The 13,610-nt window shown below is 44.8% G+C and overlaps 1 protein-coding gene across 3 annotated transcripts in view; it reads right to left on the reverse strand.

Annotated features, from left to right (window-relative positions):
• The window catches only part of PIEZO2 (piezo type mechanosensitive ion channel component 2), a 1,161,909-nt gene that overhangs the window by 88,503 nt on the left and 1,059,796 nt on the right, over nucleotides 1–13,610 (reverse strand). The gene's annotated exons all lie outside the window — the stretch shown is intronic.

The following is a 13,610-nucleotide window of genomic DNA, read 5'->3' on the forward strand; positions in this document are numbered from 1 at the left end:
AGTTCCAGCTGACGGTCATAAAAAGGGTACGACACAGTCCAATGATTCAGTAGGTCCTGTAAGAGGGACATGCAACTATTGTAAACAGCCAGGTCATTATATACACGATTGCGCAGTTCTGAAACATAATATCTCTACGGGTATAACGAAAGAGAGACCACGTCCGCCTAGACAGGATCAGATCCAACAACAAGTACCTCAGAATATACAGTCTATGCCAGCTGTACAACAGACCGCACCACAACAACAACAACAACTACAACAACAGCCACAGCCTATTGCTGCAACACAAAACACGACACAACAGATGTACCAGTATGCACAAAATGACTACCCAGAGTATCAGCGCTACACATGAAATAGCCTAGAGAGGGAAGTTGGCTTACCCCTTATTGAGGTTCCAGTAGATCAAGAGGGTCCTTATGTACAGAGTCAGGTATTAGGGAAAGACAGAAAGTTTCTACTCGATACAGGGGCAAGCAGAACAACTATCAGTCACGATGAAGTTCCAGGGGCACCCCTCTCAGGCTCACAAAATATTTCCCTTGGTTTCTCAGGAAAGCCTACTATCAACGAAGTATCACAACCCCTTGCATTCACAGTCGGTCCGTTAACACGGACTACAGATCTATTACTTACGAAATCATGTCCAGAAAACTTGTTAGGTATAAAAACATTAAAGGCTCTAGGAGCTGTAATATGCTGTTCTCCGGAAGGAGTACGATTATTTTTGCGTGACTTTAAAGGTCACTACGTGTCTAGAGACATGGATCACCGATTACAGAATCTACCTGCACATTTATGGGCGCAAGGCCCCACTGATGTAGGTTGTATGCACATTACACCATATCGAGTCACAATCAAAACAGGAGTGGTACTCCCACGAATACGACAATACAAGTTACCCCCAGATGCTGTTGTGGCTTTGCTGCAAATCATTGACGAGCTCATTGCACAAGGAGTGGTTGTGGAAACCGACTCCAATGTATGTAATTCTCCGATAATTCCGATTCTTAAACGAACTGATCCAAAAGCACCACCAGTATATCGATTAGTTATTGATCTGCGAGAATTAAATAAATGCATTGTACCACAGTACCCCGTGGTCCCAGATATCTCTTCATTGCTAACAGCCATAGATTCAGAAGCAACGTTCTTTACTGTAATTGATCTCAAGAACGCTTTCTTTAGCGTCCCAATCGATCCGGAAAGCCAATATTTGTTCGGATTCAGTTTAAATGGACGAAGTTTTAAATTCGCACGCGCACCTCAAGGATTCACAGAAAGCCCCAGCATCTATAGCCAAGCACTGAAAAGAGAACTTGACAGTATCCACATGCCAGCTAACACTGCCCTGCTTCAATACGTCGATGATCTGCTGATCACCGCCCGAAGCGAACCTGAATGTGAAAAAGCATCACTGACGGTTTTACATTTCTTAGCAGACAAGGGGCACAAAGTGTCCCCTTCAAAACTGCAATTCTGTGTCCAGCAAGTTGTGTACCTTGGGCACTTGCTGTCCAAGGGGGGAAGACAGCTTACACCCGACCGTATCCAGTTAATTGTTAACATGCCGCCACCCAAGACACAAAAGGAGGTACGGGCATTCATTGGCCTCACTTCGTACTGTAGGCAGTGGATCCCTCAATATGCATTTCTAGCGAAACCACTCATTCAGTTGACAACACAGGAGGCAGCGACATCGACTGTCCTCCCTTGGACTCAGGAACATACACAAGCTTTTGAAAGCTTAAAGAAAGCTTTATGTCAAGCACCTGTTTTAGCAACACCATGTTACAGCAAACGTTTTACACTTTTTGTTACAGAACGAGAAGGTACTGCTTTGTCAGTACTCACACAGGAACAAGCAGGATCACACAAGCCATGTGCTTACTTTTCCAGTACATTAGATCCCGTAGCCCAGGCTCTTCCTGCGTGCCTGAAATCAGTCGCAGCAACAGCTTTAGCAATCAGACAAAGCGATGCCATAGTGTTAGGACATCAATTGACAGTACAAGTACCACACGCAGTAGAGGTTCTCTTGAACCGGACCCAAACACAACACTTGACTATAGCAAGACTGACGGGTTATGAATTAACATTATTCCAGCCACACATAGAAATCAGACGTTGTAGTACATTAAATCCTGCCACACTTTTGCCATTAAATGGAACAGACCCATTGGCACATGATTGCATTGAAGTTATTACTATTACGACGAAACCCAGACAAGACTTGACAGATATCCCATTATCAGATCCAGACCTGACATTATATGTAGATGGTTCATGCATGAGAACAAATACAGGAGAGTTAGTGGCCGCTTATGCAGTCACAACAGATACTGAAATTATTGAAACAAATTGTATCGATACCTTGTCAGCTCAAGCAGCAGAGCTCATCGCTCTGACACAAGCCTGTATTCAAGCCAAAAATAAGAAAGTCAACATATATACAGATTCACGTTATGCATTCGGAGTCGTCCATGACTTCGGCGTGCTTTGGCGAGAGAGAGGTTATTTAACTTCTCACGGTGCCCACATCCAGCACGGCCCCCTTATTCAAGCTCTGTTAGATGCAATACATCTGCCTACTGCAATATCGATCATGAAGTGCAAGGCCCATACGAAAGTGACTGACATTATTTCTCAGGGTAACGACCTAGCTGACAGAACAGCTAAACAGACTGCTCAGAATCGGACTCGTCCAACTGACACGACAAAGACAATAGTTCCGACACCAACACACTGCATGACAGTTAAGGATCCCGCCCTTGATGTAATTGACATACAGACACATGCTACACCAGAAGAAATAAAGAGATGGACTGAATTAGGAGGGATCCAAACAGATCAAGGATGGATGACGAAGGGAAAATCTATATGGTTTCTCCCCGACTCAATGGTTCAGGTCATCATTAACACAATACATAGTCCAGCGCACCTAGGAGAGAAAGCTATGCTAGACAGTATTCAACACATTTGGTTCAATAAACACTTGCGAGCAGCAGCTAAACAGAAAGTACGTACCTGCATGATTTGTTGTCAGTTCAATCCAGGAAAAGGCGTACCTGTAGAACAGGGTGGATTTCAACCCCCCGATCACCCTTTTGAAGTCCTCCAGATGGATTATATCCAGATGGAACGATGTCGAGGATTCAAATATGTCCTCGTAGTTGTATGCGCTCTTTCCCGGTGGACAGAGGCGTATCCCGTCTCAGATTACACTGCCCCGACTACTGCTAAACAGTTGGTTCGAGAATTCTTCCCACGATATGGTTTGCCCCGTGTCGTGTACTCAGATAATGGCCAACCGTTCTCATCCGAGCTAATGAAACATGTTTCACTTCTGTTAGGCTACCAATGGAAATTCCACTGTGTCCGACATCCCGAGGCAGCAGGTCTCGTGGAACGACATAATCAAACTCTGAAAATTAGATTGTCCAAAGTATGTAGAGAAAAAGGTGTCGACTGGATAGTAGCTTTACCAGTTGCGCTCTTTTACATGAGAATGGTAGCACACTCTCGAACAGGGCTATCCCCGTATGAGGTGATCTTCGGTAGACCACCAAATATGTGGGGGACGCCTATACCTCGTAAAATAACTGATGTTGATTGTAATATGCTGACAGATTACCTGGCTTCCTTGATGTCTGCACTACAATCTTGTCGTTCACAGGTAGCTGCAGCTTTTCCCGACAACACTGAGGTGAAGCCCCACGACGTGGTTCCGGGGGACCTCGTGTTTGTGAGGAATTTTGACAGGAGGAGCCAGCTGGAGCCTCGGTGGCAGTCGCCGAAGCTCGTCTTATTGACCACAAGGACAGCCGTGAAGATTGAGGGACGTAAAGGGTGGTTGCACTCGAGCCACATCAAAAAATTTTATGGACTACCGTCCGACGTGAACCCTCAGCCCTGCATTCCCTCACAGACTGATTCAAAACTACCCCTGGTTGAAAAAACCAAGAATGAAAACTATAAACTGAAACTAAGGTCTAGCAAGTCAGACAATTTGATTGTTTAAGTCCTCTCCAAGGTGAATCGGTTGAATTCGTCTCTGACATGTATCCTCTAGACCGAAATAGAGAGAAAAATGGACAGAAACAGCTCAGGACACATGCGTACTGTAAATCACTTCGTAGTCACTGCATAGTGACATTGTTAATTATGTTTTTTCTAAGTCTTCTGATTATTATCTCCAGTATATTATTACACATGTATTACCCTATCTCCCAGCGTGCTTCCAATGCTACTGCCGAACATTCTTTTAGCGAATTACCCCCACATGAGTTGTCCTATAGATTTGCGCTGCGCAACAACACATTCATTAGTATGCTACATCATTCTCATCAGACCAGCAATGCTACAAATTGTTGGATATGTGGCCGACTCCCTCCCTATCAGAAATACAAGGGAGTTCTGCCTCTCTTTCCGTATCCGTTCACACACAATGGCTCCTGTGGAGCATGGTTTAGTTTGATTAATTCCCTAGATTCAAATTCAGTAGTTTATCAAGACAACTGGGTTTGGGGAAACCTGAACCTAGTTTTACTTAAAGTCTGCTACCCTAACAAGGAGGGACTTCCCAAAAGAACAGGAACTGATCTAGAAAATGAAGTATATGGATTAGGTAACTTTATACTTAATCTTATGATCCTGAATATTGAATCCGAAGCTACACCGATCTTGCCCGCTATGTCAGTATTTCCAGTTAGAGGCGAATTATGTGTAAGAAAGAATGGTTCAATACACATGGGCCATAGTAAATGTACCACTGTAATAGAATTCAGTGATAAAGGCAAGTCTACATTTAGAGCTTCTCGTCACTCCTACTTCATTTGTGGTCACACCGCATACATACGCCTACCCTTAGATTGGGATGGTACCTGTTACATTGCATTCCTTCTACCACCTGTTTTCCTAGCCCCGCCTGATTACCATAGGAATACCCATTTAGTACACAATAGACAACAGAGAGATCTCCCGATTGTCGATTATACCGAAACAGCATGGGAGCAATACACAGATTTCAATAAAGGTTTCTTTCCCTACATAGGTACAGTCACTAATAGTAAGTTGATACGTAGATTAACTAGAACCCTTGAAGCAGTAGTGAATGAAACTACTTCCGCCTTAGGCAACTTAACAGAGGAGCAGTCTGCGATGCGGATTGTTGTTCTTCAAAATCGTCTTGTCCTTGACGTCATCCTGGCCGATAGGGGCGGAGCCTGTAGGGTCATCGGATCAAGTTGCTGTGTTTTCATACCAGAAAACGCGCCGTCAGTATATAAAGCCATAACTCGACTTCATAAGATCGTAAGCCAGATACACCAGAATCCAGGCACCTGGACTTGGTCCGGTTGGTTCTGGAGCGTGTTGTCAGCCTGGGGATGGAGGATCCTATCCTTCCTAGGTATTGGCTTTCTCATACTATTCAGTTGCTGCTTGTGTCTACAATGTGGGCCAGCGATTTGTGGTCTATGTGCCACATCGTGTATCCCACCTTCAAATTTTCATTCGAGATCCCGGAAGAAGAAAGAAGAACAAATGATGCTATATGAACAGATTGATGGATTGATGAAGATGGATATTTCATGAGGGTCCGTAGGGGACAAGGAGGGAATGTGGAAATATGAATTTTTATGGTCAATTGTGTCCCCTATCTTAGACCCCAACGGCTCCATGTACATGCTATAAGTACATGTATGTTCCCTCCAGTTCCAGCTATAAAGACGCAAATACATGTGCGTCCAACGTCAACATGCCCTCTTTCAGATCCGCCATGAATGGGTCGAATATTCCATTTCTAAGTATGAAAGGCCACCGACTTTATGTGGTTCACTTTTCTAGTTTTGTAGTTCAGGCGAGTAGGCCCTGAATTCTGCCATCAAGCCTTTTTCTGCTTCTGCCTCTGAAATGCTCCAGCTTGGACATGCATCCGTGTCCATGAACTTTGTCTTACTCCCTGCGCGGCTAGCGGTGCCTGACGCGGCCTGTTGCCTGCCAAAAACTGTATTCAGCCTTCAAAGTTATCTGCTCCGCTCCTCATCCAATGCATTCCTGTCTAGTAGTTTAGGTAAACATCTTTCTAGCTACCGAGCAGAGGGCCCGGCCTCGCTGTCTTTATGCAAGTAATTCGTAGGCCCATGGAAGATTCTTGCCCCCTCGCATCTCATGTAGACACATAGACGCTTGTACACGCACTAACAGTCAGTATAGAATAGGATCTGTCCGAGAAGACCTTTCCTTCCAGATAATATAGTTCCTTAAACACAAGATATCAGATATGATTTAGGACTAGGTTGTCCTGACACCCCAGACTTCTGTCTCCACATGTAGGGCTAAATGTCAATTCCCCTTCACCCTCTAGTTGCACGTCAATCACACGTCATGCGGCTGCGCGCGCATCTCTGCCAAATATTTCTGCTGACACTGCAGGATTCTCTTATGGATCCACCCACTTGTGACATCATTTTAAATGACGTTTCTAGTAGTACGCCTATTTTTCATTACGTATGTGTATTCTTATCTGTATTATCAGCTGTTGCGCCTCCTGCATCTGTCCTAATGCAATGCTTTTCATATAAATATTGTTACTTGTCAATAATGTATTGCTGATCCCTTCCTGAACCTTCGTGGTGATGGAATATGATTGCCTGGTTCGAACTATAATTCCTTTGTAAGGAATAAAGCCCTTTTCAGAACCTCTAATACCACGGATTCTGCCTCTTATTTTGACTGAGTTATTCTTACTAGACTTTACCATATAAAAAATAGTACAGGTAATTTAAATATTTACCACACTTGCATCAATATTCCTACATCAAACACTCAAATATTTATTATGCTCCCCTGAAGGAAATGCAGTAGTTGGAATGTCATTTATGTGGATATTTCTTATTTTTTGTGTAAATATTCAATCAACCATATTTATTTATATTGGGTGTTGACTGTAAGTAAGTGCTTTTGGTATGACATATTTTGGTATGACAGATTTTGTAAATGAAGATAAGCAATTGTATTTGTTAAATGCTGGTAGCTTCATTAAACAAAATATGTGAAGTTTCCTTTTCTAAAAGTGTTTCAAAATATAAACGAAGGGTGTTACTGTTGTGTTGTTCTTTTGAAGGTAAAGTGGTGATTGCCTCCTGATTGTGGGTGTAAATTTAAAACAAGCATCGACACACTCAAATAGAGAACGAAACTAAAAGCGGGTGGTTACAACATATGTTCCAATAAAGATCTCAATGAGAAAAATGTAGCTGGATTTAATTTAAAAAAAATACACCAATGTCCTATTTTGATGAGAGGTTACTGTTGTAATAAATGATGTCAACCCAAGGTAGCCTCTTCATCACTGAGCAATAACCCACTTCCACCCCCATTATCGACATGCTTATGCCTGATGGATACAATATCATTCACTTACCCCATGCCTACTGCTGCCAATAAGTTCAGCAATAGACCTCATTCTGTGAGCTACTCATTGTGTTCCTTTCTCCAATCCCCAACTCTGTGATGAGACTGACCACTGCCCACTAACATTCCACATCATACTTTTAAAACTCCCAAAGGATATTGCAATCCCTTAATATTTTCCTCCAGATCTTTCAAAATATTTATCGAAACCCCCTTAATAGATCACAGCCTCTTTCCACAACAGTTCAACAGATGATGTTGAAGTTTTGCTTGGTATGCCCATTGACTTGAGTTTCTTTTAGCACTGACTTAATAACATTCAACCAGAAAGTCTATCCAAATCCTCATAACCATGATATTCTCTAAGCCATATTTCCAGCAAGTGTACAATAAGAAATGTAGACACCATCTGGGGCTATATTATACATTGTGCTACAGATACACAAAGGGCATGTGCTCCCGCTTTGTGTGTCCCCGGGGCACAAAAATATTATAGAAGGGGCCACAATTTTTATACATGGCTGTGTCTCCCTTCATAGACATTAGGATTACCACTTCCTGCACTGTCATCATCCCATTCCTGAAAATTGAATAAATCCGACTTAAAAACCTAACCCAAGAACAGGTTATTTGGGTCATTTTCATTCCAGTCACCCAGCTACCCATCATCATTAAGGTCCTAAAATTCCCTATAGCATTTGTTAGAAATGGGGGGTCACTAGTTGCCAATGGTTTGCATCTTTGTCCAAGTAGAGACTCTTGCTTTTAGTCAAGGTAAGGGAGTTACGCCTTAGACAACCCCTGCTCGCCCCCTTGGTAGCTTGGCACGAGCAGGTAAGCTTATCTCAGAGGCAGTGTGTAAAGCATTTGAGCACACATATAGTAATACAGTGAAAACACTACAAATGGACACCACACCAGTTTAGAAAAATAAGTAATCTTTATCTAAACCAAACTTTGGAGACCGATGCACGAGACTCAGCGTGCCGATTACTCTAGTTGCAGGCAGACGCTGCGTCGGTTTCTTCACGGGTACGATGGCGTGGGAATTCTTCCTGCAGTGCGATGTTGCATCAGAAACGGGTGTGGATGCATCAGGCTTCTGTAGTTGCTTCTCTTTTCCCAGCTCCCTACAGCAGGAACCACTCACCGAGGCCCAACTCAGGCACAGGCACTTCTTGACAGGTCAGAACTCCCAGCAAGGAAGTACAGGGGAGCTGGTGGCGAAGTGTTTGTGTCCCTAAGATTTCAGAACAGGAGGCAAGCTCTACTTCAAGCCCTTTGACATCTTCCTTAAGCAGGATACACAGCCCACAGCAAAGGCTTTGTCCTCTCCTTGGCAGGGAACAGCCACTGCAGGCCAACCCCAGAGAGCACCCAGCAAAGGGGCAGTACTTCTCCTTCAAATTTCCCAGCAATATTTTCCTTGGTAGAGGTTCTTCTTGAGTCCAGAATTATTCTAAAGTTCTGTGGTCTGCGCCCCAATATTTATACAGCACTCTCCTTTGTTCTCTTGTGGCAGAGAGGCTCTGTACTCAGTCAAAACCAGTTCTGTCCTCTCTGGTCCAGCTTCCTGGCAGGAGGTGGAGACTGCATTGTGTAAGGCAGACCAGGCCCATTCCGGTGCAAGGAAATCTTCTCCCTCTACTCTAAATGCAACCCAAGTCTATTCAGCCCAGCCCTGACTCATCCAGGAAAGGCAGACCACACCTCAACCCCAACAGTGGCTGTTTACAGAGAATGCACATCCCCAGCCCCTGTCACTCCAAAGCCAGACATTCAATCCACAAACCAGCAGACGCACACAGGATGGCTCAGCAAGAAAATACCCACTTTCTAAAAGTGGTATTTTCAAACACACAATAAAGCAAGCATTCGCAATGCAATCGGTCTCGCCTTTTGGACCTTATATGTCTTTAGCTATGCAGCACATTAGCCTGGGTGCTGAAACATCTACTGTTCTTCAACATGAAGGAAAAGGAAGCACCAAACTGTGCGACACATCAGGTATGGGAACACATGGAGAGAAATATTTCCTTTCAGCAGGAAATGGTATAGTCCAAAGCTCTGTTTTCAATATAAAATCAGGGCCTTCAATGGTCATATCACTGAAAATACAAGGTTAAAAAAATATATTTTTGTCTACGGGTGCTCGTGGAAGACAATTTCTATGGGCTTGAATCTAGAGAATGGTAAAGTGATTCTGGTATTTTACTGACCTCTGCTGGTCGTTTTCTATCATGATAGTTAAATAGAGGCAGTTGCCAGAAAGTCCCTCAGCAGAAAGCAATTCTGGTATTTTACTGACCTCTACCTTTTGTTTTCTATCAAGACAGTTAAATAGGGGTGAGGGACGTGGGGTGCATGCCGGAGCGGCTGGCCCAGCTGCTGCAGACCTTCGCCATTATCTCGGAACTTTGAGTGAATGCGGGTAAATCCTGTCTTTATGCTTTTAGCACAGGGACCGCGGACCCGGGATACTGCCTTGACGGTACGCAGGTCCAGTGGAAAGAGGGCACCTTCCGATACCTGGGGATACAAATCTACCGTCGCCCAGCTGATTTATTTGATGGGAACCTGGGAAGGGCGGTCACGGCGCTTAAATCGCAGGTGCGCTTCTGGAGTACACTTCCACTGACGACTATAGGTAGGGTGGCACTCGCCAAAATGGTCATGCTTCCCCGCCTCCTGTACTACTTTGTTAATTTGCCGCTAATTATTCCGGGCCCCTTCTTTGGTATGCTCAATAGGATGTTGCGGGACTTTCTCTGGGGCACTGCTAGACATAGGCTGGCACTTGCGAAATTATTCCTACTGACAGATCGGAGTGGCCTGGCTGCTCCTTGTTTCGAACACTACTATCTGACCGCTCAACTGCAATGGGTTGCTCGCTGGTTGGCGGATAGGGGCAGGGATGATACAGCCACAACAATGGCGCCTTACTCGCTAGAACAAATAACCAGACTCTTCCACCCTCTTGCTACAGTCACGCGGCCGACGCCGCTCCTCTTGGCTGTGGCATACAAGTGCTACCGAAGGGCTCTATATCTCACCCGCACTGTTGTCCCTTACGCGCCGGCCATACCTCTGGAGGGTTCCCCTAGTGGTGGAGGTGTGCTTGCGGCTCCTGCGCTCGTGGAATGGTGGGAGGCCGATGTACGTACGCTAGGAGATCTATACCGGGATGGTGAGCTCATACCATACGAGACCCTAGAGGCAGAGGATGGGTTCCCGCCCGGGGGGTTCTCGGCGCACCGCTCCCTGATGGCGAGATTGACTGCTAAATGGGGGACATGGCCACGGAGTCCAGACAGCATCTAACCATGCAATACCTGCACGTCATGGGGAGAGGCAGGCACCTGGTTCGCTGCATCGCTAAGGGAACATGCGGCGGTCAGCTTGGGCCCGCTTCGATGCAAATGGGAACTGGACCTGGGGCGGCCACTAGTGGATAAGGAGTGGTAAAGAATACTTAAAAGTCCTGTGCGTATCCCCAGGAACATGCAGTTCCGCCAAATCCAGTTATTCATTGTCCACAGGGCTTATCTCATACCAGAGCTGATCAACAGGTATTTTCACCGCAACAATGCACTGTGCCCTAGGTGTAATGAGCTGGGGGCAGGGTTCTTGCACATGCTGTGGAGCTGTCTTGGGTTGGGCACCTATTGGCGCGTGATCAGTGGGTTGCTGCAGGGTAGCGCGGGTCGTACCATACCCTTTGACTGGCCCGAACACATCTTGCACCACTTTAAGAGGTCTCCTAAAGACAAGGTAACGTCCCGATTCTTGGATCTGGGACTTGTAGTAGCAAAGCGCCTCCTTACAAGGAGGTGGAAGGCACACGACCCGCCACACACACGGGCATGGAGCTCCTCTTTTCTGGCATGGGCTAGGGCAGAGGGGACTGCCATTCGAAGGGAGGAAACCCTGGGGTTGCAGAAGGAGCCTATAGCGGCCCGCTGCGAGCAGATACTCTGCGCGCTACAGTGGCTGGAAAGGGAGGGCCACATGGGACATACGGGGGAAGCTGGCAGTGTCCGCGCGGGTGGAGCCATGCCACAGGCTGCTGTACTGACGGGATAGTATGGTCCCACTTTCTCCTACCCTACCCTGGCACGAGTGCAACTACACTAATGCGTTTATGGCTGAGGAGCACACAAGTGACCCTGGGGGGCGAGGGGTGGAGACAGAGGTAGAGGGAGTTAAGCATGTACAAATGGTTTACGCTGCCATTGTTATGGTTTCTTTGGTTTGTAAGTAATTCATTTGTTTCATTGCTTGAGCTGAATGATCGGCATAGGATCACACGAGTAACTGAGAGGTTGGCACACGTTTTTTTCTACTACGCCTTAGAGACTCCACCAGAATTGACAAATGTAGTACAGCTAGCTCCTGGGTGAGCATTCACTGTTTCATTTGCAGTACAGTTTGAACGCATGTTAAACTAAAGTGGTCACACGCCCATGTACTGATTAACAATTTATGCATGCTTGCAAACTTCTGTATGCAATGCCTGTTATCACTGTGTATATTCTTAAAATAATAAAAACAGATTTGATAAGAAAAAATAAAACTAAAAAAAGACAGTTAAATAGAGGCAGTTGAACAAGCAGAAAGCAATTCTGGGATTTTACTGACCTCAACTGGTCGTTTTCTATCAAGACAGGTAAATAGAGGCAGTTGAACAGAAAAACAAGTCCCTACGCGGAAGGAGACAAGTCCTAGGGCTGATCTCCAGAGCCCAGCAAGTACATACACATATAAGTATATACTAAAATATATATAATAGGTCTCGAATGCTTGACATAAAAATCAACTTCACTAAAAGATGCATTTTTATATTCTGAGTGTTCAGGCATACTAAATTCCAACTTTTAATCTTGTCCCAGTGGGAAGTTATACTTTTAAGATGTTATCAGTAAACTTCCATTCTATCCTATGGGACAGATAGCCTTACAATAGTGAAAAACTAAATACACTGTAGTTCACTATCAGGACATGTCACACACAGCAGTACATATCCTACCTTTTACATGCACTTCGCCCTGTCCACAGGGATACTCTGGGCTCACCTTAGGGGCACTCACATGTAATAAAAGGGAGATTAGGGCCCGGCAGTGCACTTACCAGGTCGACATGGCAGTAGAGACTACACGCAAACACTATGCACGCAAACACTGCAGTGGCAGGCCTGAGACCCCTTTGAAAGGCTGCTTGTGTGGGTTGCACAATCAGTGCTGCAGGCCCACTAGCAGCATTTGACTAACATGCCCTGGGCACACACAGTGCACTGTACTGGGGACTGTACTGGGGACTTAGTAGTAAGTCAAATAAGCCAATCATGGAAACAGCAATACGTATTCACAATTTACAAAGGGAGCACTTGCACTTTGGCTCTGATCAGCAGTAACAAAGGGCTCAAAGCATCTAGACCAGCAAAAACGAAGTGCAGTACACAGCAAAAACACGAGGAAGGGGCAAAAATACAGTGGAAAACCACGCCAAGGATGCCAGATCTAACAGCACTGTATCTGTTAGTTATCAAAAAGTCTGCCTGCCACAATCTTTTACATGCCTAAATATCTGGCTATTCTCACCAGTGCATTACGAAAGTCATGACACTGCAGGTCGTAAATGATACCTAGCAAATCACTAAGAAAGAAGACTGTTACCTTCTGGTCCATCACAAAAATCTGTCTATCAACATTTGCACTTCAAAGCTGTTCTCAACTGACCCACCTCTTTTATGGACAACAGATCATAATTTCTCAGCGTGTCATTAATGAGGTCCATCAGGACTTTATTTTTGCACCTATGATATTCAAAATTTACCTTGGGGAGGAGTCCTAAGACTTCAAATATACATTCCCCTACATTTGTTTACATGTGACAGTTCCATACATTCGTTTACATGTGACATTCCCCTTACATTCGTTTACATGTGACACAAAACAATACCCCAAAGGCCTATTGGCAAATTACATGTTGTGCTCCAAGCACTTCCTGGATACCATCTAAATTTTGATTTTTACAGTCAACAACAGATAAACACAATCTAGACAGATAAGCAATAATCCCAAATAAAAAAAATAGTTGTGTTCCATGCAATTCAACAGTTTACTGTATTCAGGCAACTAATACTCAAGTCAATGGACCTGAACACTGACCGGCTAGCGTTTTTATGAAGGAAA

The sequence above is a fragment of the Triturus cristatus genome, chromosome 5_2 (assembly GCF_964204655.1).
Source record: "Triturus cristatus chromosome 5_2, aTriCri1.1, whole genome shotgun sequence".
Taxonomy (NCBI): Eukaryota; Metazoa; Chordata; class Amphibia; order Caudata; family Salamandridae; genus Triturus; species Triturus cristatus.